This window comes from Heteronotia binoei, chromosome 4 (genome assembly GCF_032191835.1).
Source record: "Heteronotia binoei isolate CCM8104 ecotype False Entrance Well chromosome 4, APGP_CSIRO_Hbin_v1, whole genome shotgun sequence".
NCBI lineage: Eukaryota > Metazoa > Chordata > Lepidosauria > Squamata > Gekkonidae > Heteronotia > Heteronotia binoei.
In genome coordinates this window covers 122,860,348-122,882,814 of record NC_083226.1, presented here as the reverse complement: position 1 = coordinate 122,882,814, position 22,467 = coordinate 122,860,348, and positions in this window count along the sequence as shown.

Sequence of the window (22,467 nt, the reverse complement as noted above, 5' to 3'; positions counted from 1 at the left end):
TGAGGGAGAGCCCATTGGGGCCAGTCCTGACTAAGGTTGTCAGCTGCAGATTGGGAAATTCCTGGAGATTTTATAGTGAAGTCTATAGAAGCCAGACTTTGGAGAGGGGAAAGGCCCCAGGTGAATATAATGTGATAAGAGTCCACCCACCAAAGCACTTATTTTCTCCTGGGGGTTAAGAGATCTATTGTCTGGATTTCAGTTACGATACCAGGAGATCTTCAGCCTCCACCTGGAGGTTTTCTACCCTAGGCCTGGCAGCACTCTCTGGGTGACTTGACTGGCATGACTTAACTAGGTCTGGCTGCTTGCTTCTGTTCAGCAGCAGCCCTCTTACGACAGCCACTGTGACATGGCAGTCAGTGCTTCAGAGCAGAGTCTGTCAGACCCACATTCCTTCTGTGGAAGCTGACTGGGTGATTTTCGACCACTCACATAATTTCAGCCTAACCTACCTCACAGGGTTGATGTGTGGATCAAAAGGGGGAGAGGAAAATGATGTAAGCTGCTTTGGTTTCCTCTGCGGAGAAAGACTGTCCTATATAAAGGCTGAAGGGAGGGGGGCAGGAGATGGAAAGCAATCTACCCCATCTCTTTTGCCCCTCCCCATCCCTTCTTACTCAACCTACACCCCTTCTCTGATAATCTACTCCATACTTCCCCATTGTTTCTATTTCCCTTCCCAATGGCTGCCTTCTTGACATACCTTGCCTCCTTCTATCTTTCCCTCCCCTCCCCAGCCCTTGGCAGGCCACAACACTCACCCACAGCAAATTCCTAGCACCCATTTTATTTTTCTCCACAACTGACCTTATTACTAGTAAAGTCATAATTGCTGACAGATACCAGAAAGTGGCATTACAATGCAGTCCTAAGAAAAGTTGCATCCTTCTAAATCCACTGAAGTCTGTGGGCTTGAATAAGTACTAACTCTACTTAGGATTGCACCACCTTGTAGAAGTCTCTCAAACATCTCCACTTGGCAAGACAAACCCACATGTCTGCTCTGGTAAGACCTCTCTTGGAGTATCGTGTTCAGTTTTGGGCACCACATTTTAAGAAGGATATAGACAAGCTGAAACGAGTCCAGAGGAGGGCAACAAAGATGGTGAGGGGTCTGGAAATCAAATCCTATGAAAAAGGTTGAAGGAGCTGGGCATGTTTAACCTGGAGAGGAGGTAGCTGAGAGGTGATATGATTACCATCATCAAGTACTTGAAGGGCTGTCATATAGAGGATGGTGTGGAATTGTTTTCTGTGGCCCCAGAAGGTGGGGTTAGAACCAATGGGTTGAAATTAAATCAAAATTGTTTCTGGCTCAACATTAGGAAGAACTTCCTGACTGTTAGAGCGGTTCCTCAGTGGAACATGCTTCCACAGGGGGTGATGGGCTCTCCTTCATTGGAGGTTTTTAAACAAAGGCTAGATGGCCATCTGACTGCAATGAAGATCCTGTGATTTTAGGGAGAAGTATTTGTGAGTTTCCTGCATTGTGTAGGGGGTTGGACTAGATGACCCTGGAGTCTCTTCCAACTCTATGATCTTATGATTCTTTGATCTCTTATTTCCAATGACAGTGCTGTTTCCCACAGAACTACTGGTCAGTTTTTGATAGCTGATCCTGAGAATGAACAGAACTGCATTATGTGTACTAACAAACTGATTTTAGAGCAGCTCCAAATTTTCATATGAAACCATGCTGTACTTTCTCTTGATTATAAAAGGATTTTAAGCTAGATGTCTCCCTGATATCCTAGTTACAGTGTGCAGTGCACTCAACAACCCTACCCGTCACAGTCTTTGATGGTATAGTCCAGCAACAAAATATATAACATGAGTCTGCTGAATGTGTAACTTGTCTTGGAAGTCATGCCTTGGATCTGAAACTCCCTGGCATTAATCCCAGACACATGTAGGCTGGTCAGCCTCTAGTGTATTTTAGGATATCTGAAATTCATTAGAGGCTTCATTTTACAGTGAATATATATGTGCTGAAAAGATTAAAATGAACTTACACAGTGAATGAAACGTGCCCTATTTAACTTGCAAACAGGAAGATTTGACAATGTTTACCAGAAAGTAAGCTGATACAAATTCACCTGCTGCTGAATTAAACAATAGAAAAGGCAAATCTTGTGACGAAACACTAGCTCTTTTCATCTAGTGGTTTGCCAGAACAGAATAAAGTGCAGCTACTCAACAAGCTGTATAACTCCAGCACAATTGATTCCCTCTCATATGTATTTATAAGAAGCCTGTTATATTAATCAAAATGGCTTGGTTCGCCTTTGGTAGCCATTCCTCTGTTGCAAGTAATGTTTCTCCCCTGCCCCACATTAAGTCCTATTGTCGGCTTAAGATAGGAAATAGTACTGGGTTGCGAGTGTCCCTGTAAATATATTGTGCGTTCCAACTACCAGTCAGTGCAAGGCACAGCTGTGCCTGGAATGCCAGAATCCCATGATTTAGCATTTCTGTGCTTATCTACTTATTTCAAAGCTACCACAAATAAATTCCTACCAGGATGTAACTGTAGAATCATTAGCTTTCACACTGTCATTTGACCTTTGTTTCACTCCTGGAACCATAGCTGGATTTCTACCACCACATACTCCACACTGTACCTGCAGTTAGAGTTGCCAGCCTCCAGGTGGGGCCTGGAGATCTTCCAGAATTAGAACTGATCTCTAGGCAACAGAGAACAGCTCGCCTGGAGAAAATGGCTGTTTTGGCAAGTGGACTTTATGGCATTATACCCCACTGAGGTCCCATGCTCCTCAAACTCATCTTTCCCAGGCTTCACCCCCCAAATCTCCACAGTTTTCTCAACCTGGAGGTAGGATTGCCAGTTCTGACTCAGGAAATATCTGGGGACCTTGGGGATGGAGCCAGGCAACTTTCACATTCCCTATTTAAATAAATAAAAATACAGGAAGGAGCCTGCAAAACCAGGGGATCCTCAGCTAGGACTTGAGGATTGGCAAGCCTAAAACAAAGAGAGGGACTGTGTTCACTTCTTTGCCTTTCTCACAGATTTCACGCACATGGCTCTGCCTGCTTGTCCCACCCTTGCAGCCAGTTCTGCTGAGATTTAAAAGCACACACACAGTCAGAAATACAAACAGTTGCAAGCATCTTCTAAACCTGTGAAGATTTAAAGGCACATGGTAGCTGTTAGGATGGGGCTTGCTTTTCCCCTGTTGGCCAGCTGGCTGGTGGCCAGAAGGAGCCTACAAAACTGGAGAATCCCCAACTGGGACCTGGGGACTGACAAGCCTACCTGGAGGTGACAACCCTGTCTACAGTACTGATGTTAAAATAGTGCTGGAAGATCTTACAGCTTGCTGCTGTTTCTCCTTTGCTGCTTAAAAGAAACAGGTTCTGCTGGTTTGAGAGTGCTATACAAATGCTTCTTATCCTGTGCAGAGTGTTTCTTTTTTAAAAGCAGTATCACCCCTACTCAATGCAAGGGAATGTGCGGAAAGACACAACTTTTCTTGTCAGTTGGGAGAATAATGCAGACAAGAAAAGCATATAGTTTAATCTAACCTGATGTAGAACTGTGAATGCTACAGGAGTGAAGTACTTTACTGGTGAAGTTAATCTGTGTACAAATTTATCCTTTTGAAAATGCAGGTGAAAGTGTGCTCTTAGCTTTACGACTCTGTCATAAACACACTTGAATCAAGGCTGTTAGCCAATGTAGAAGAACATGGCCTGCTGCATTGTGCCTTAGAGCAATGTGGCTTATCTGCTTTTTACTCTTTAAAGATGCAGGAGGGCAAAGCTTCCAGTTTCATCTTGCAGATGCTCAACAGTAATTCATCTTGCTGAAGCCCATCATAAACATTTCATTTCTCAAAGATGTTAATTGTAGGACTGCAGAGAGACTTTCTCTCAGCTTTGTTGCAAACTCTTTCTTGGGGTCTTCAAACATGACATCAGTTTGATCTGGTCTTCAAGACTGAACATTATTGTATTAATTTTGGGGTTTTTTCTACTACGCTTTATATCAAATTGGGTCTCTCTTCCCTTAGGCATAATGTAGCTGCTACTAAAGCCTTAACCTTTCCCTCTGCATCTACTACCCAAAGGAGTTCACACTTCCTAAAGGTCTGTAGTCACTACATTTTCTGTCACAGGGTTTGTAGAATGCATGACCTACTCTGCAAGATCTAGGTATTGTATAGCCCCCCCCCCTCCACACCTATTCAGCTAACTTCTGTAATTCCCTCTTGTATGCTTGAACATTGTTTGATTGGGATGTACCTATTTGAAAATCATTTCCTATAATAAAATCCATTATTTAACCAAAGAATATTCAGTGGTCTATCTCGGTAAACATTGACAGAGATCCCGCTCCATCTCACCTCTCTTAGACTTGCCATTGTGAGCTAAGAAATATTAATATTCCCCAATAATAAGCTGGTTGAGGAGGTAACAATTCCAGCATTCTGTTGATCTTGCATGAAAGAATATATTGAGTGGCTTCAGGATCCTCAGTGGGATATTACCCAGTCATAGACAAAATGCTTGCTTGCTAAGCTTCCTAAACCTCTTCGGGATTCAATAAAAGACTTCCCTCATCACTAGCATGCAAAGAGATCCAACCGGCTTGGCATCTTTATGTTCTACGATTGATCTCATCTGACACTTATAAATGGTTTTCAGGACTGGAAAGAAGGAATTGGAGAGGCTCAAGGGGAAGATGCTTCCTATTGCCTCACACAAATTCCTGGGATGTTTTACAGTTGCCAGCGGTGCTGTTGTCTGCTTGTCCAAAGACTTCATTTGAGAGGCAGGTAGCCTCTGTCTCTTGGGTCTCCATAGCTTTAGGTTTTTCAATCAGCGGTGAAGGGGATTATTTGAACCAAGATGTTTGTCTAACATTCAGCTGGGTGCTTGCCTGTATCCCTATGGGCTCGTTTCAGCTGGGAAGACTGCAGCATAACCCTTCTCTTGCAGCCAATATGTCAGTTACATCCCAACTATGGAAAAACTCCAGCCAGACAGCCAAAGTGCAGTGATGTCTCCCATCATCTTTAGGGTACTGGAATGGTAATATTACCTTACCAGACTTTAAAATTTGTTCTTAAACTCCCCTTTTTACACTTGTTTCCATATTCCTAACCAGCTAGATACTACTGTCTTGCTGCTGTAACTAGCAAGGGGGGGGGGCAAAAATGGAAGATATGGGTTATAAAATGGCATAAGAACACCCCTCCCCCATCAGGAGAATCTGCTGAGATAATTTTCTTTAATAGTACCCATTTTCTCTAGCCTTTACTTTAAAGAATGAAATAGATGTGATATAAAAAGAAATTTATTTTTGTTCATTGGCAAAAAGGGACTGCCCCACTGTAATCATGTCCAGGAACAATCCAATAGAAGGAATTCACAATCCAGTTATTACCAGTTCTAACTTGAAATTATCTGTAAAATACTTATTATATCTTAGTGCTTGACAGCTTGATGCTATGCAGAGTAAAGTGTGCTTGAGCTCACTGATCAGATTTGGGATGTGAAGGAGTACAGTATGAAATTGTAGGAATAATAGGCTACCCATCTCTTTTACAAGGAAAAATTGGTGGCTCTGCTGTTACACTCTGCAACATTCCATGTGCAACTCTGATATTTTTTTTTGTAGTTAAGCCTTTTCAAAGATGACTGTAAAAGTTAATAGCAGCTGAGGGGGCATAGCTCAGTGGTAGAGCATCTATTTGGCATGTAGGAGGTCCCAGGTTCAATCCCTGGCACCTCCAGTTTAAAAAGAATCAGACGGTAGGTGATGTAAAAGACTCTGGAGAGCCAATGCCAGTCTGAGACCGATTCCTCATTAGCCTTATGCCGCTCTCACCCTCCTCTTCTCTGGGGAATGTAGCAGGAAAATAACGGCGCAGCACACATTACTGGTATGAAGCGAGGTTTTTTTACCAAAAGCAGGTTCCAGTTGAGCAACATAGCTCCAAAATACTGAACCTCCCCCCCGATCTTCAGACCGTCTTTTTAAGCACAAAGCAAGTTTATCTGATTCAATATTCCCACTCCCTTGCAACTCTTTCTAGTATTTTTCTACACCTCTTGTCGCCTTCCTTTATCAGCTCCAGCAAGAAGCTTCTCAATGAGGCCCCTTTGTCTTTTCCTAATACACATCTGTGAACACACACCCACTGAAGGCTGTCTGTGCTTCTAACAAACATTGCATCACTCTTTTTGAAGGCAGAAGCATGCTTTCATTCATTATTATAGGGGTATTCATTAATTATTCAGGGGTCCCCCTTCAGGGACTTCTGTCAGATTTCACACTAGCTGCTCCAGGGCCACAACTCGCTCTGCCTCTTTCACACAGCAAACAAGATCCTCTAAAAACTGGTTTCTGTTTGCTGTGCAAAAGAGGCAAAGTGAGTTGCAGCCCCTGGGCAGCTAGTGTGAAATCCGATGGAAGCCCCACGGAAAAGAGGAGCATGAGAGCGGCATAATGCTAGTGGGGAATCGGTCTCAGTAGACAATTCTGACTCTGATGGACCAAGAGTCTGATTCAGTATAAGGCAGCTTCATGTGTTCATGTGAACTCCTTAAGAATACATACACAGGCTACTTAATATATTGCAGTAAGAACTGGCTGATTTTTAAAAATAAAACTTCACCAGCAAAATTAACACAATGTGATTTGCCTATAAATCTAAGGCAAGTAATACAAACATGGAAGACTTATTCCAGATGTGAAACTGAGTTCTGGTTGCCCATTCTTTTTATTGCTCCAGCAGGGAGATTTGGAGGATGGGTGGGGCACTGGCATTGCATGGAAGTGATGTAATCACATCATCAGTGCTTGGTTTTTGGGTGAAACTCTGGTAAATTTGCCCTCAAACCAGAGTTTTGTCCAAAAAACAGAGCGACCCCCTATGCAATGCCCCTGACATGATGGTGCCACTTCCAGGTGACATCATCATATCGTGATGCCCCTGTTTAGGGGGTGGGGATTCCACTGGCCAGCTGGTCCATGGTGGAGAGAAGCACCATAAACAGGGGGATCTCCTGCTTCAACCAGGGGACTGGCAACCCTGTTAATATGAAAGCTTGCAAGATTTGGTCAAGCAAGGAAGCTGATTCTGCTGAAGACTCTCACCAGGAGGTCTCTTGGATAAACCAGGATTGTTTTAAGGTCTAAATTAAATGTGGTCTTGGGAGATCAGTGAACAAAACTTCACAGTGATTTTTTTTTAAATGGGAAATAATAGTTATTTGTTTATTATTAGATTTATATCCTGCCCTCCCTGCAAGCAGGTTCTGGAGATCTTCCAGAATTACAACTGATCTCCAGATGATAAAGAGAAGCTCCCTGGAGAAAATGGCTCCTGTACAGAGTGGATTCTATGGTATTATACCCTCCCCAAACCTTCTCTAGGTTCCACCTCCAAAATCCCAGGAATTTCCCAAACTACTTTTGGCAACTTCGCAGTTTTGCCAGGCCTATGATTTGGACTCAGGCTAAGGTGCAGAGCAGAATATTTAACTGTTCCTGTCCATGAAGATTGAAAACCTCTTCACACACACTGTTATTTTGTCTTAAAAGGAGAAGGGGGACCACACAAGACAGTGTGCAAGAAAGTGAATGGCCTGGAGGTAAGTCATTTTAGGCTTGTAAAGGTATTTATAATATCTTTTATAATATAATAATATATCATTTATAATATAATATTGAGATGGCCAGGGTGGGCAATAAGTGATGATATGGTAAACTTCTCTGAGTGCTGTTGAGTTGCCTGTTTTTAAAATGTCTTAATTGTATTTTATTGTTTTATCATATGTTGTACTCCGCCTTGAGCCGTACAGGGAATGGGTGGAATAGAAATATACTAAAATAAAAATAATAAAATAAAAAAATGCTACTAGGAAGAAATTACACATTTTATATATTTATAATGCCTAGGTAAGGACTGTGGTCGCTATGTTAAATCAGAGCAAATAATAGAGTCAGCAGGATAACACATCTTTATTTATGTCAGATAGAACCATCAGTATGAAGATATACATCTTCAGTTGTGTTCAGAATATGTACAGGGAGAGAAAACACCAGAAACATTCCTTAGTGGTTGCATATGATGCATAAGTAAGACATTGTATTGCCTTTCAATATGGTCATGGGGGAAGACATTGCTAAATGAATGCAATATTGTGTTTTTCAGCTCAAACCAGACCCTTGAAGGTGTGAGGGTTTTTATCAACCTAGCCTAGTGGGTTTCTGTGGATAAGATCAAGCCTTCAGGTGAAGAAGGAGATAGGAATGTGCACTATCAGCCCTTGCAGAGGGCAGGCAGTAACAAACCTCTGGATTTAGCCAGGCCTGGTATAAATACTCATCTGGCCTTCAGCCTTTCACTTGTCAGCACAAACATGCCTTCTGCTTGCTCACTTCAGACTTGAGCTTCTCCAGTTTCAAGCTTCTCAGAAGCTAGAGAACACACCCTCCAAATCCAGATTTGGGACTGGCTGCCAGAGCCCTGACTTCACCCTGACATAAAGCCTCTCTTCATCCCCCCCTTCCCCTTTCCTGATTGGATTAGGTCGAACAAGCAAACCACATACTCTGGTGTAATAGTGCAATCCTACGTAAAGCAACTTCAGTGTAAGCACTGATTTCAGTGGGTTTAGACTGGATAAGATTCCCCTAGTAAGACATCCACAAAGGAATTTGTCATTTTAATATGATTCACAGCAGTTCTATATAAGTAATTGTTACTTTTACAAACTAAGGAACTCTGGTTGGGGTTTCCCTTTCTTATTTATTATAGTGCTGATTTGTACCTTGCTTGGAGCTTTTTTTGAGCAGGAATGCAGTTCTGCCTGGCTTGATGTCAGGGGTGTGGCCTAATATGCAAATGAGTTCCTGCTGTGCTTTTTCTACAAAAGGTCCTGGCCTTATAATAATATTTTGCAGTGTAAGGATGCGGGTGGAAAACGTTTCTGTTGACACAAAGGGGAAATCTGTATTTCAGATTCAAATGCATGCAGTTCTCCCCCACCCCTGCCCAGTGAAAAGCAGGTCAGGAGGCTGCAATTCTGAGCAGAGGAAAAGAAGAGGGAGGGGAGGGCTGCATAATTGTTTCTTCATGACCATTTCCCAGAATGCCTTCCACTGAAAACAGTCAGAGCTTAGTAACATGCATTTCTGTGTTATGTCTTGAACATATGAAGCTGCCTTATACTGAATCAGACCCTCGGTCCATCAAAGTCAGTATTGTCTACTCAGACTGGCAGCGGCTCTCCAGGGTCTCAAGCTGAGGTTTTCCACACCTATTTACCTGAACCCTTTTTAGTTGGAGATGCTGGGTCTTATTTGCTCCACAATCTCAGTTCTATAGATCTTCTTGAAGGAGTAATTTGAAGTTCTCCCACCCTCACTCTACTGTCTCCATGAGCAGGTCATAGGATTGCCAACTTCAAGGTGGAGCCTGGAGATCTCCTGGAATTACAATAGATCTCTGCATTATAGAGATCAGTTACCCTGGCAAAAATAGCTGCTTTAGACATGGCATCACATAACTGCTGAGTTCTCTTTCCTTCCCATACCCTGCCCTCCCCAGGCTCAACCCCCAAATCCCCATCCCCTAACGAGGAATTGCCATCTATTCTAACTTAAGGGGTAAAGAACAAGGGGATTCAGTTATTCACAAGTTTCAAATCTCCTACAGTCCACAGCCTCTGCAGCCTTTCTCCCTCTGACTTTCCCGCCTCTAGCTGACACTTTTAGGGAAAATAATGCATTTGTTACAGATAATGTACTTACATCAGTAAATCTCACACAAACCTTTTGATTCAGGATTCTTATCATAAATGCTTGCTCTGAGTTTGCTAAACACTGAAAATGATCAGGCCACTTCCGATATAATGTGCCCCTATTATGAATTCCCAGCATGAATGTGCACAACAAAAAACACCTATGCAAGGTTATTGTACATGATGATCTGACACACAACCTTCACCCATTTTCCTATACAGAAGGGCTTTCCAAAAGGAAAATCTTGAAGTAACACTAGTGGCTTATCCAGATAGTAGCTTCCTGCTTTCCCGACTAAGCTTTGTAGTGCTCAACTTGAAGTATGGGAGATATCTCACAAAAACAGGTTTCCTTTTTGCTATACAGCCTTTGCCTGTCCTGTGCTACATAGAGATGTAGTGGGACCAATGTGGGTTGAAGCATCCCTCATATCTCGACCAAGCTTCAGAAATGACCAAAAAGGGTACCCAAACTCCCTGCTCAGGGTTGGATGAATATACCTTAGTTTTAGGGAACTTCATGCACAAGTCCAATGGACTGGGAGGACACCTACTTCAGATTCCTCTGTTGTCCTCAGCAAAGGGAACTTTCACACACCTTAAATAATGTATTTTGCAACTGAATTTTACTATGTGAATGGCTGCAAATGGTTGCTGAAGTAGATTTAAACTGCATTATTTAGCATGGGTGAAATAGCCAAAAGAATGGTGTCCTTTATGGAAGGGTCTGTCCAACTAGTCCTAGTAGGGATTAGAGACCTTTTCTTCTGCTTCCCTGTAAAATGCTGAGCTATGTTGTCCTTCTTGAGCATCTTTTGAATGTTGCCCTCTCCTCTTATCTTGTCCTTGCTAGCACAATAAGACTCATTAATCTCTTCTAGTCTTCCCAGGCTGTACACACCCTGACATCATTCCTCATTGACAACATTCCTGGTCACATGACTGGGTTGTTAGACAGTCTTGGTGGCCCCTAGGGCACATCAGGTAAATGCTATTGCCACTTTGCCTCATGGTCTCTTTCTAAAGTAAAGTTTTCTCATAATGTATTTCTTTATTTAAAATATTTATATGTTGCTTTTCCAACATGCATTCAAACTAGGGTTGCCAATCCCCAGGTGGGGGCAGGGGATCCCCCGGTTTGGAGGCCCTCCCCCCGCTTCAGGGTTGTCAGAAAGCGGGGGGAGGGGAGGGAAATGTCTGCTGGGAACTCTGTTATTCCCTAGGGAGATTTATTCCCATAGAAAATAATGGAGAATTGATCCGCGGGTATCTGGGGCTCTGGGGGGGCTGTTTTTTGAGGTAGATGCACCTCAGTACAGCATCTAGTGCCTCCCCCCAAAATATTCCCCAAGTTTCAAAACGATTGGACAAGGGGGTCCAATTCTATGAGCCCCCCAAAAAGGTGCCCTTATCCTTCATTACTTCCTATGGAAGGTGTGCTGTCCCTTTAAAAGTGATGGCCAGAACTCCCTTTGGAGTTCAATTATGCTTGTCACAGCCTTGATCTTGGCTCCACCCCAATGTCTCCTGGCTCTACCCCCAAAGTCCCCAGATATTTCTTAAATTGGACTTGGCAACCCTAATTCAAGCCCTTTTCCAGCTATATGGATAATACTACAAACATTAAAATCGGCAATAGATTCAACAATCAACGTCAGTTTTTAAATAATTCAGCTTTATGTTATCCCTCCCCAAGACTGCCAAAGATAACACTTCTTGCAATTCTAGAGGGAGCCTGTCCCAAAGGACTGTGGCTGCCACTAAAAAGGCCTGAGTATGAGCTGAAATCACCCTGACATTTCTCAGTCTTGGAACTGTCAACAGCCACCATTGTGATGATCACAGCACTCTTGAGGGCTCATACCAAGAGAGGCAATCCAGCAAGTATGTCAGGCCAAGGCTGTTCACAGCTTTAAATATTCAAGCCAGCACTTGGAATTTAATTTGGAAACGCACCAGCAGCTAATGCAAATATTTCACCATCTCAGTAGTATGGTTGAATTTCCTAGCCCATGTCAGCGACAACACACATGTGCATTCTCAGTCCCGGATTAACCATTAAGCAAAGTAAGTACATGCTTAGGAAAGGGGAGTATCACAGAGGTGGGGGTTTTTGTTTGTTACTATTGCTTATATTGCTTACTGCTATCTCGTGTTAAATAGTTTAAAAGTTTATATATTATATAGTTGTGGAGTCTGAACTGTGTATTCTGTACTAACTGAAGTTTCTGAGTTGTCTTTAAAGGTAGTTCATGTACAACACATTACAGTAATCTAGCTTTGAGGTTATAGTAGCATGGATAAGCCTAGTTAGATTGGTCACACCTAGAAGAAGAAAAAGAAGATGCCATCAAGTTGCAGCTGATGGCCACCCCATACACAGGGCATTCCAGGCAAGAGACAAGCAGAAATGGTTTGCCATTCCATTCCAGATAGGGTGACCATAATGTCTGAAGGCCAGCCAGGGACACTGGGGGGGGGGGGGGGGGTGGTGTGCGCGCGCGAAGCGCGCGCCCCGCCGGAAACAGGAAATGATGTCACTTCCGGTGACGTCACTTCCGGTGACGTCATGCCACCACCGGAAACAGGAAGTGGCATCACTTCCTGTGACATCATTTCCCCCAAATGACATCATTTCCCCCAAATGCCACTGCCGGAAACAGGAAGTGACTTCACAGCACTTCCTGTGACGTCCCCAAAAATCCCCCAAATATCACCGCCGGAAACAATTTTGTTCTCAAATCCTGTATATACTTCATCAGTATATGGGATAAGGCACTTTCTCAACTGTGCTGCATAATGCAGCCTATTTATTTTGTTCTGTTGGCTCTATCTGCGCCACCTTTATCACTTTCGGGGTGTGGATCCCCCAGTGGGGTGGTCTCCCGACTCCCTCCGCTGACTGTTTCTGATAGCCCTGCGCCCCCTCTTTCATTTGATATGTGTCCCGTGCGGGTGCCACCCTCCCGCCGGGAGATGCCGCAAAATGAGCCCCCTTGAGGCTTATGGCGGCAGGGCTCAGGGGAAGCGAGCTAGACTGCTGTTCTTTTGAGGGGTTATAGAGTGTTTCGAGCCCGTCCCTGTGGCATCGGTCCCATCGTTGTGGGACCCAGGGGGCCGGCGCAGCGGCACGCCGAAGCAGCCTGTCACTAATAACACCGGTCGAGATGCAGGACAGGAACCTGGAAGTGACCGACAGGCTGCTTCAGCGTGCCGCTGCGCCGGCCCCCTGGGCCCCACAATGATGGGACCGATGCCACAGGGACGGGCTCGAAACACTCTATAACCCCTCAAAAGAACAGCAGTCTAGGTCGCTTCCCCCGAGCCCTGCCGCCATAAGCCTCAAGGGGGCTCATTTTGCGGCATCTCCCGGCGGGAGGGTGGCACCCGCACGGGACACATATCAAATGAAAGAGGGGGCGCAGGGCTATCAGAAACAGCCGGCGGAGGGAGTCGGGAGACCACTCCACTAGGGGATCCACACCCCGAAAGTGATGAAGGTGGCGCAGATAGAGCCAACAGAGCCAACAGGACAAAATAAATAGGCTGCATTATGCAGCACAGTTGAGAAAGTGCCTTATCCCATATACTGATGAAGTAAATACAGGATCTGAGAACAAAATTGCACTAGAAGACACAAACACAAAGCTCCCTTACACTGAATCAGTGCTTGGGTCCACCAAAGTCAGTATTGTCACATAAGAGAAGCCCTGTTGGATCAGGCCAGTGGCCCATCCAGTCCAACACTCTGCGTCACATAAGAACATAAGAGAAGCCCTGTTGGATCAGGCCAGTGGCCCATCCAGTCCAACACTCTGCGTCACATAACAACATAAGAGAAGCCCTGTTGGATCAGGCCAGTGGCCCATCCAGTCCAACACTCTGCGTCACATAACAACATAAGAGAAGCCCTGTTGGATCAGGCCAGTGGCCCATCCAGTCCAACACTCTGCGTCACATAACAACATAAGAGAAGCCCTGTTGGATCAGGCCAGTGGCCCATCCAGTCCAACACTCTGCGTCACATAACAACATAAGAGAAGCCCTGTTGGATCAGGCCAGTGGCCCATCCAGTCCAACACTCTGCGTCACATAACAACATAAGAGAAGCCCTGTTGGATCAGGCCAGTGGCCCATCCAGTCCAACACTCTGCGTCACATAACAACATAAGAGAAGCCCTGTTGGATCAGGCCAGTGGCCCATCCAGTCCAACACTCTGCGTCACATAACAACATAAGAGAAGCCCTGTTGGATCAGGCCAGTGGCCCATCCAGTCCAACACTCTGGGTCACATAAGAACATAAGAGAAGCCCTGTTGGATCAGGCCAGTGGCCCCTCCAGTCCAACACTCTGCGTCACATAACAACATAAGAGAAGCCCTGTTGGATCAGGCCAGTGGCCCATCCAGTCCAACACTCTGGGTCACATAAGAACATAAGAGAAGCCCTGTTGGATCAGGCCAGTGGCCCATCCAGTCCAACACTCTGCGTCACATAAGAACATAAGGAGGGAGGGAGGGAAGGAAGGAAGGAAGGGAAGGAAGGGAAGGAAGGGAAGGAAGGGAAGGGAGGAAGGAAGGAAGGAAGGGAGGAAGGAAGGAGGGAAGGAAGGAAGAAAGGAGGGAGGGAAGGAAGGAAGAAAGGAGGGAGGGAAGGAAGGAAGGCCACCCCCTCCCGCCAGCCCCCCCCCCACTTTCGGCCCCCTTACCTGCGGCGAGTCCGGCGGCGACGAGTCCGGCGGCGGCGGCGGAGAGGCCTTCCCGACGCCCTCCCAGGCGAAGGACAGCGGGGGGGTGGGGTTGTAGAGGCCCGGGGAGGGTCGGAAAGGCCCGTGGGGGTCGCTGGAGGGCCTCCAGCGACCCCCGCGGGCCTTTCCGACGCCCTCCCGGGCGAAGGACAGCGGGGGGTGGGGGTGTAGAAGCCCGGGGAGCGCCGGAAAGGCCCGCGGGGGTCGCTGGAGGGCCTCCAGCGACCCCCGCGGGCCTTTCCGACGCCCTCCCGGGCGAAGGACAGCGGGGGGTGGGGGTGTAGAAGCCCGGGGAGCGCCGGAAAGGCCCGCGGGGGTCGCTGGAGGGCCTCCAGCGACCCCCGCGGGCCTTTCCGACGCCCTCCCGGGCGGAGGACAGCGGGGGGTGGGGGTGTAGAAGCCCGGGGAGCGCCGGAAAGGCCCGCGGGGGTCGCTGGAGGGCCTCCAGCGACCCCCGCGGGCCTTTCCGACGCCCTCCCGGGCGGAGGACAGCGGGGGGTGGGGGTGTAGAAGCCCGGGGAGCGCCGGAAAGGCCCGCGGGGGTCGCTGGAGGGCCTCCAGCGACCCCCGCGGGCCTTTCCGACGCCCTCCCGGGCGGAGGACAGCGGGGGGTGGGGGTGTAGAAGCCCGGGGAGCGCCGGAAAGGCCCGCGGGGGTCGCTGGAGGCCCTCCAGCGACCCCCGCGGGCCTTTCCGACGCCCTCCCGGGCGAAGGACAGCGGGGGGTGGGGGTGTAGAAGCCCGGGGAGCGCCGGAAAGGCCCGCGGGGGTCGCTGGAGGGCCTCCAGCGACCCCCGCGGGCCTTTCCGACGCCCTCCCGGGCGAAGGACAGTGGGGGGTGGGGCTGTAGAAGCCCGGGGAGCGCCGGAAAGGCCCGCGGGGGTCGCTGGAGGGCCTCCAGCGACCCCCGCGGGCCTTTCCGACGCCCTCCCGGGCGAAGGACAGCGGGGGGGTGGGGGTGTAGAAGCCCGGGGAGCGCCGGAAAGGCCCGCGGGGGTCGCTGGAGGGCCTCCAGCGACCCCCGCGGGCCTTTCCGACGCCCTCCCGGGCCTCCGCCGCCACCGCCGGGCCCCGTGCGCGGGCGGGGAAGGCAGCGAGGGAGGGAGGGAGCGTCCCTGCGCGTGCGCAGGGCGATCTGCACACGCGCAGGGTCGCTCCCTCCCTCACTCCCTGCCTTCCCCGCCCGCGCGCGCGGCCCCCGGCTCTCTGGCTGGCTAAACCGGGACCTCTAATGGTCCCGGTATACCCAGCCCGGGAGCCGGGAATTGGGGGCCAGATTCGGGAAAGTCCCGGGAGACCGGGACGGTCTGGCCACCCTAATTCCAGAATGCGGATGGAAGTGATCATAGCCCTTTATTAAGAGCATAGCATAGGGTTGCACTAAAAGACTGAAGAACTGGGCCAACGGGGCCAACTATATAGAACTCAGGGTTTCCACCCAAGCATGTTATTGGATCATTCAAGCGGGCAGGGGGCCCATGATTGGAGCAGGACAGCAGGGATTTGGATCCTACTGCCCATTGTTCCTGAGTCCCCAAGCTCAGTCCTTGTGGCTCCAATAAGCCAGGCAGGAATGCCCATCATAGTCTTCACTTTGGTCCTCATATACAACAGGATGCAATTTTCAAACTAGATATAACTATCAATAACAATGACCTGCTTCTTCATCTCACAAGGCCAGGTCCAGAAAAGCCCCCGACTCTTAACAGAATCCACATAATATTGTGTCCATCTCGGTTTATCTCCTCCTTCCAATTTGCAGAGCACAAAGATACCACTAAAAGGAAAATATTTGTAGAAACTTAGAATTTAGTCCTTCAATAGCCTGATATGCAGATGAGGGTCTTAATCAAAGGAATTTGGTGTGGCATCAAGAGATAGAAATTATGATGATAGTTCATGTTTTTCCCTTTGTCTCTTTGAATACCTCTTTCAGAGGTTGATGGGAAGAAAAGTTCCTGTGCTGCAAGCTGAGTGCTGGGCCAAGGCAAGAAAATGCATCTTAAATGACAGGAATAAAGTCAGATAGAAGCCAGACCTAAGAACCTGGCCTTGGGACATGTTCCCAAGGACTAAGAAAAACAATCCACTCACATGAGAGCTATCTATTATGATCTGGCCTTAGCCTAGCAATTCAGTCAGGCAGCAGGAATGTAAAGTAAAAAGATTTCTCTTAAAAGGAGAAGAAGCCTCTATTTGACTGATTTCAAAATTTTGGGTAGCCGCTGATAACAAAAGTTGTATTTTCTGGGATTGTGCTGATGCAAAATGCTGGCACATGAAAATCACAAGAGGAAGGCTGAGAGGAAGATTATTAAAACATGGAAAAGCAGGGATAAAAAAAATGCCGGATTTTTCTCTCATCCAGGAAGAATGGGAAATTGCTTAGAAAATAACTTTGCTTTTTAAGAACATGCAGAATAATATTTTTGATCAGCTGGATGTTTGAAAACTTTACCCTATCAGAGCCACCAATAATCAGAAATAAATTGTCTGAGGAGCGAGCCACCGCTATGAGCTGTATGACAGGCACACAGTAACCAAAATAAGGATCCATGTTTGTTGTTCACTTGAATATTATCATGGGCAGCTTTTTTTTCAAACAGAACACTTAGCACATGAATATAACCAATGACAGCAGCACTTGCTCATGATGCAACTGGTTGCTAGGAAGTGTCAGCACTTCCCCAGAGAACTCCCATGAGGCTGTGATTGTGCAGCAGGATTATATCCCCATTCAGAACATGTGCGGGATTTTACAGTATTGCTTGTCTGCTTGTGTTCTGAGCTCAAGGCATCCTATGTATTTACAATGGAAGAAAAATTAAGGGTTTTAAATGACATAAGTCGAATAAATTCCTACCCCACCCCCAAGGCTGTGTGCATGGGTGGACTGTTGTAGATACAACCAGTTTGGAGCCATGGATGTAGCTATATCAGACAGATGAATGCCGAATAGTAACACAAGCCTTTAATGGCAGTATTTGTGTCTACATGATTGTAACATTTTCTCCAAACAATAGGTGAAAGTGCACAAGAATGGGTAGTCCCCAAACAGGATGCTGCTGACTCTACATGCCAAGAAGTGGAAAGCAACCTGGCAGACCGGCTTGGATTTGCACATGACCTGAGCTGGGCCTGTCAAGTGATGAGTTCCATGACTGTGAATGAATGACTATCTCATCATGAGCTGAACACTCAGACATTCAACCCTGTTTAATAAAACTACATTTCATTAAAACTAAAACCCAAAACAGTCTTAATACCAATGGAGAAACAGCCATCAACTGTACTTCTAATGGTTCTCTGTTGCCATGGAAGATGGTATAGGAAAAAATGTTTGTCAAACCAGGGATTCTTCATGAAAAATTACTTAAAAATTACTTCCTCCTACATCTGTAATGCACATGTTCTAATGAAGATAACACTGAAAATGTCTTCTGCTTTCCATCCCAATGAGGGGGGTCAAAAGCAAAAGCTTCAAATGCTGCAGGAAGTCACTTCCACATGGGAGTCACAGATGCACACAGAAAGCACAGCAGAGGCTCAAAATGTCATGTTGGAAAATGTTGCTAGACTCTTAACCCACTGTGATGGGTGCTTGTCTTGTGAACTATTTGTTTATAATTTTTTTTTTATTGCCAGTATATTTTTTACTATTTCCCCCTTTGAAAATCACCTACTTGGCAAATCAGGCCACAAACTAGTCAAGCACTGTAGAAAAAAAAAGGGCTCCCTGAGTTTAAGCAAAGCTATAATAGAAGAAATGTCAGGGTGAAAATATAAGCATTTGTTACAAGAAAATAATGGGGTGATATGAAAATCCTGTGGCCTCTACTTCTAAGTAGCCTCTACTTCTAAACAGTCAATAATGAGAAATGTAAGTGTGCCTCTACCTTGCAATAAAATACACAAGTGTGCACACAGGCACTTTAACATAATCTCTTTTTCCAAACAGTCTGCACTTAAATGAATCCAAACAGTCTGCAATAGATAGGGTGGCCATAATGTCTGAAGGCCAGCCAGGGACACCTTGGGGGGGGGGAAGGCAGGAGTGCGCGCGCGCGAAGCGCGTGCGCCGCCGGAAACAGGAAGTGACGTCACTTCCGGCGACGTCACTTCCGGCGACGTCATACCACCGCCGGGAACAGGAAGTGACATCACTTCCTGTGACATCATTTCCCCCGCGCCACCTGCCGGAAACGGGAAGTGACATCACTTCCTGTGACATCATTTCCCCCGCGCCACCTGCCGGAAGCAGGAAGTGACATCACTTCCTGTGACATCATTTCCCCCAAATGGCATCATTTCCCCCAAATGCCACTGCCGGAAACAGGAAGTGACTTCACAGCACTTCCTGTGACGTCCCCAAAAATCCCCCAAATATCACCGCCGGAAACAATTTTGTTCTCAAATCCTGTATATACTTCATCAGTATATGGGATAAGGCACTTTCTCAACTGTGCTGCATAATGCAGCCTATTTATTTTGTCCTGTTGGCTCTGTTGGCTCTATCTGCGCCACCTTCATCACTTTCGGGGTGTGGATCCCCCAGTGGGGTGGGCTCCCGACTCCCTCCGCCGGCTGTTTCTGATAGCCCTGCGCCCCCTCTTTCATTTGATATGTGTCCCGTGCGGGTGCCACCCTCCTGCCGGGAGATGCCGCAAAATGAGCCCCCTTGAGGCTTATGGCGGCAGGGCTCGGGGGAAGCAAGCTAGACTGCTGTTCTTTTGAGGGGTTATAGAGTGTTTCGAGCCCCTCCCTGTGGCATTGGTCCCATCGTCGTGGGACCCAGGGGGCCGGCGCAGCAGCCTGCCGAAGCAGCCTGTCACTAATAACACAGGTCGAGATGCGGAAGTGACTGACAGGCTGCTTCAGCGGGCCGCTGCGCCGGCCCCCTGGGTCCCACAACGATGGGACCGATGCCACAGGGAGGGGCTCGAAACACTCTATAACCCCTCAAAAGAACAGCAGTCTAGCTTGCTTCCCCCGAGCCCTGCCGCCATAAGCCTCAAGGGGGCTCATTTTGCGGCATCTCCCGGCAGGAGGGTGGCACCCGCACGGGACACATATCAAATGAAAGAGGGGGCGCAGGGCTATCAGAAACAGCCGGCAGAGGGAGTCGGGAGCCCACCCCACTGGGGGATCCACACCCCGAAAGTGATGAAGGTGGCGCAGATAGAGCCAACAGAGCCAACAGGACAAAATAAATAGGCTGCATTATGCAGCACAGTTGAGAAAGTGCCTTATCCCATATACTGATGAAGTAAATACAGGATCTGAGAACAAAATTGCACCAGAAGACACAAACACAAAGCTCCCTTACACTGAATCAGTGCTTGGGTCCACCAAAGTCAGTATTGTCCACTCCAGTCACAAACACAAAGCTCCCTTACACTGAATCAGTGCTTGGGTCCACCAAAGTCAGTATTGTCACATAAGAACATAACAGAAGCCCTGTTGGATCAGGCCAGTGGCCCATCCAGTCCAACACTCTGCGTCACATAAGAACATAAGAGAAGCCCTGTTGGATCAGGCCAGTGGCCCATCCAGTCCAACACTCTGCGTCACATAAGAACATAACAGAAGCCCTGTTGGATCAGGCCAGTGGCCCATCCAGTCCAACACTCTGCGTCACATAAGAACATAACAGAAGCCCTGTTGGATCAGGCCAGTGGCCCATCCAGTCCAACACTCTGTGTCACATAAGAGAAGCCCTGTTGGATCAGGCCAGTGGCCCATCCAGTCCAACACTCTGCGTCACATAAGAACATAACAGAAGCCCTGTTGGATCAGGCCAGTGGCCCATCCAGTCCAACACTCTGCGTCACATAAGAACATAACAGAAGCCCTGTTGGATCAGGCCAGTGGCCCATCCAGTCCAACACTCTGTGTCACATAAGAGAAGCCCTGTTGCATCAGGCCAGTGGCCCCTCCAGTCCAACACTCTGCGCCACATAAGAACATAAGGAGGGAAGGAAGGGAGGAGGGAAGGGAGGAGGGAATGGAAGGGAAGGGAAGGGAAGGGAAGGGAAGGGAAGGGAAGGGAAGGGAGGAAGGGAGGAAGGAAGGAAGGAAGGAAGGAAGGAAGGAAGGAAGGAAGGAAGGAAGGAAGGAAGGAAGGAAGGAAGGAAGGAAGGAAGGAAGGGAAGGAAGGAAGAAAGAAAGGAAGGGAGGGAGGAGGGAGGGGAGGAGGGAGGGAAGGAAGGGAGGAGGGAAGGGAGGAGGGAAGGGAAGGGAAGGGAGGAGGGAAGGGAGGAGGGAAGGGAAGGGAGGAAGGAAGGAAGGAAGGAAGGAAGGAAGGAAGGAAGGAAGGAAGGAAGGAAGGAAGGAAGGAAGGAAGGAAGGGAGGGAGGGAAGGAAGAAAGAAAGGAAGGAAGGGGGGAGGGAGGGAGGGAAGGAAGGAAGGGGGGAGGGAGGGAGGGAAGGAAGGAAGGGAAGGGAGGGAGGGAAGGAAGGGAGGGAAGGAAGGGAGGAAGAAAGGAAAGAAGGGAAGAGGGAGGGAAGAAAGGAAGGCCGCCCCCCCCCCCGCTTTCGGCCCCCTTACCTGCGGTGGCGGTCGGCGGCGAGTCGGGCGGCGGCGGCGGGTCGGGCGGCGGCGGCGGGTCGGGCGGCGGCGGCGAGTCCAGCGGCGGGGGCGGCGGCGAGGCCAGGGAGGCGTCGGAGAGGCCTTCCTTGGCCGGTGCTGGCCCGGGAAGGCCTTCCAGAGGCTCTGGAAGGCCTTCCCGGACCAGCGCCGGGTGCTCCGCGGCCTCCCCGCGGCCTCCGCTGGTCCGGGAAGGCCTTCCAGAGGCTCTGGAAGGCCTTCCCGGACCAGCGCCGGGTGCTCCGCGGCCTCCCCGCGGCCTCCGCTGGTCGCTGGGGGCCTTCCAGACACTCTGGAAGGCCCCCAGCGACCAGCGGAGGCCGCGGGGAGGCCTTCGCTGGCGGGCGCTGGCCCGGGAAGGCCTTCCAGAGGCTCTGGAAGGCCTTCCCGGACCAGCGCCGGGTGCTCCGCGGCCTCCCCGCGGCCTCCGCTGGTCGCTGGGGGCCTTCCAGACACTCTGGAAGGCCCCCAGCGACCAGCGGAGGCCGCGGGGAGGCCTTCGCTGGCCGGCGCTGGCCCGGGAAGGCCTTCCAGAGGCTCTGGAAGGCCTTCCCGGACCAGCGCCGGGTGCTCCGCGGCCTCCCCGCGGCCTCCGCTGGTCGCTGGGGGCCTTCCAGACACTCTGGAAGGCCCCCAGCGACCAGCGGAGGCCGCGGGGAGGCCTTCGCTGGCCGGCGCTGGCCCGGGAAGGCCTTCCAGAGGCTCTGGAAGGCCTTCCCGGACCAGCGCCGGGTGCTCCGCGGCCTCCCCGCGGCCTCCGCTGGTCGCTGGGGGCCTTCCAGACACTCTGGAAGGCCCCCAGCGACCAGCGGAGGCCGCGGGGGAGGCCTTCGCTGGCCGGCGCTGGCCCGGGAAGGCCTTCCAGAGGCTCTGGAAGGCCTTCCCGGACCAGCGCCGGGTGCTCCGCGGCCTCCCCGCGGCCTCCGCTGGTCGCTGGGGGCCTTCCAGACACTCTGGAAGGCCCCCAGCGACCAGCGGAGGCCGCGGGGAGGCCTTCGCTGGCCGGCGCTGGCCCGGGAAGGCCTTCCAGAGGCTCTGGAAGGCCTTCCCGGACCAGCGCCGGGTGCTCCGCGGCCTCCCCGCGGCCTCCGCTGGTCGCTGGGGGCCTTCCAGACACTCTGGAAGGCCCCCAGCGACCAGCGGAGGCCGCGGGGAGGCCTTCGCTGGCCGGCGCTGGCCCGGGAAGGCCTTCCAGAGGCTCTGGAAGGCCTTCCCGGACCAGCGCCGGGTGCTCCGCGGCCTCCCCGCGGCCTCCGCTGGTCGCTGGGGGCCTTCCAGACACTCTGGAAGGCCCCCAGCGACCAGCGGAGGCCGCGGGGAGGCCTTCGCTGGCCGGCGCTGGCCCGGGAAGGCCT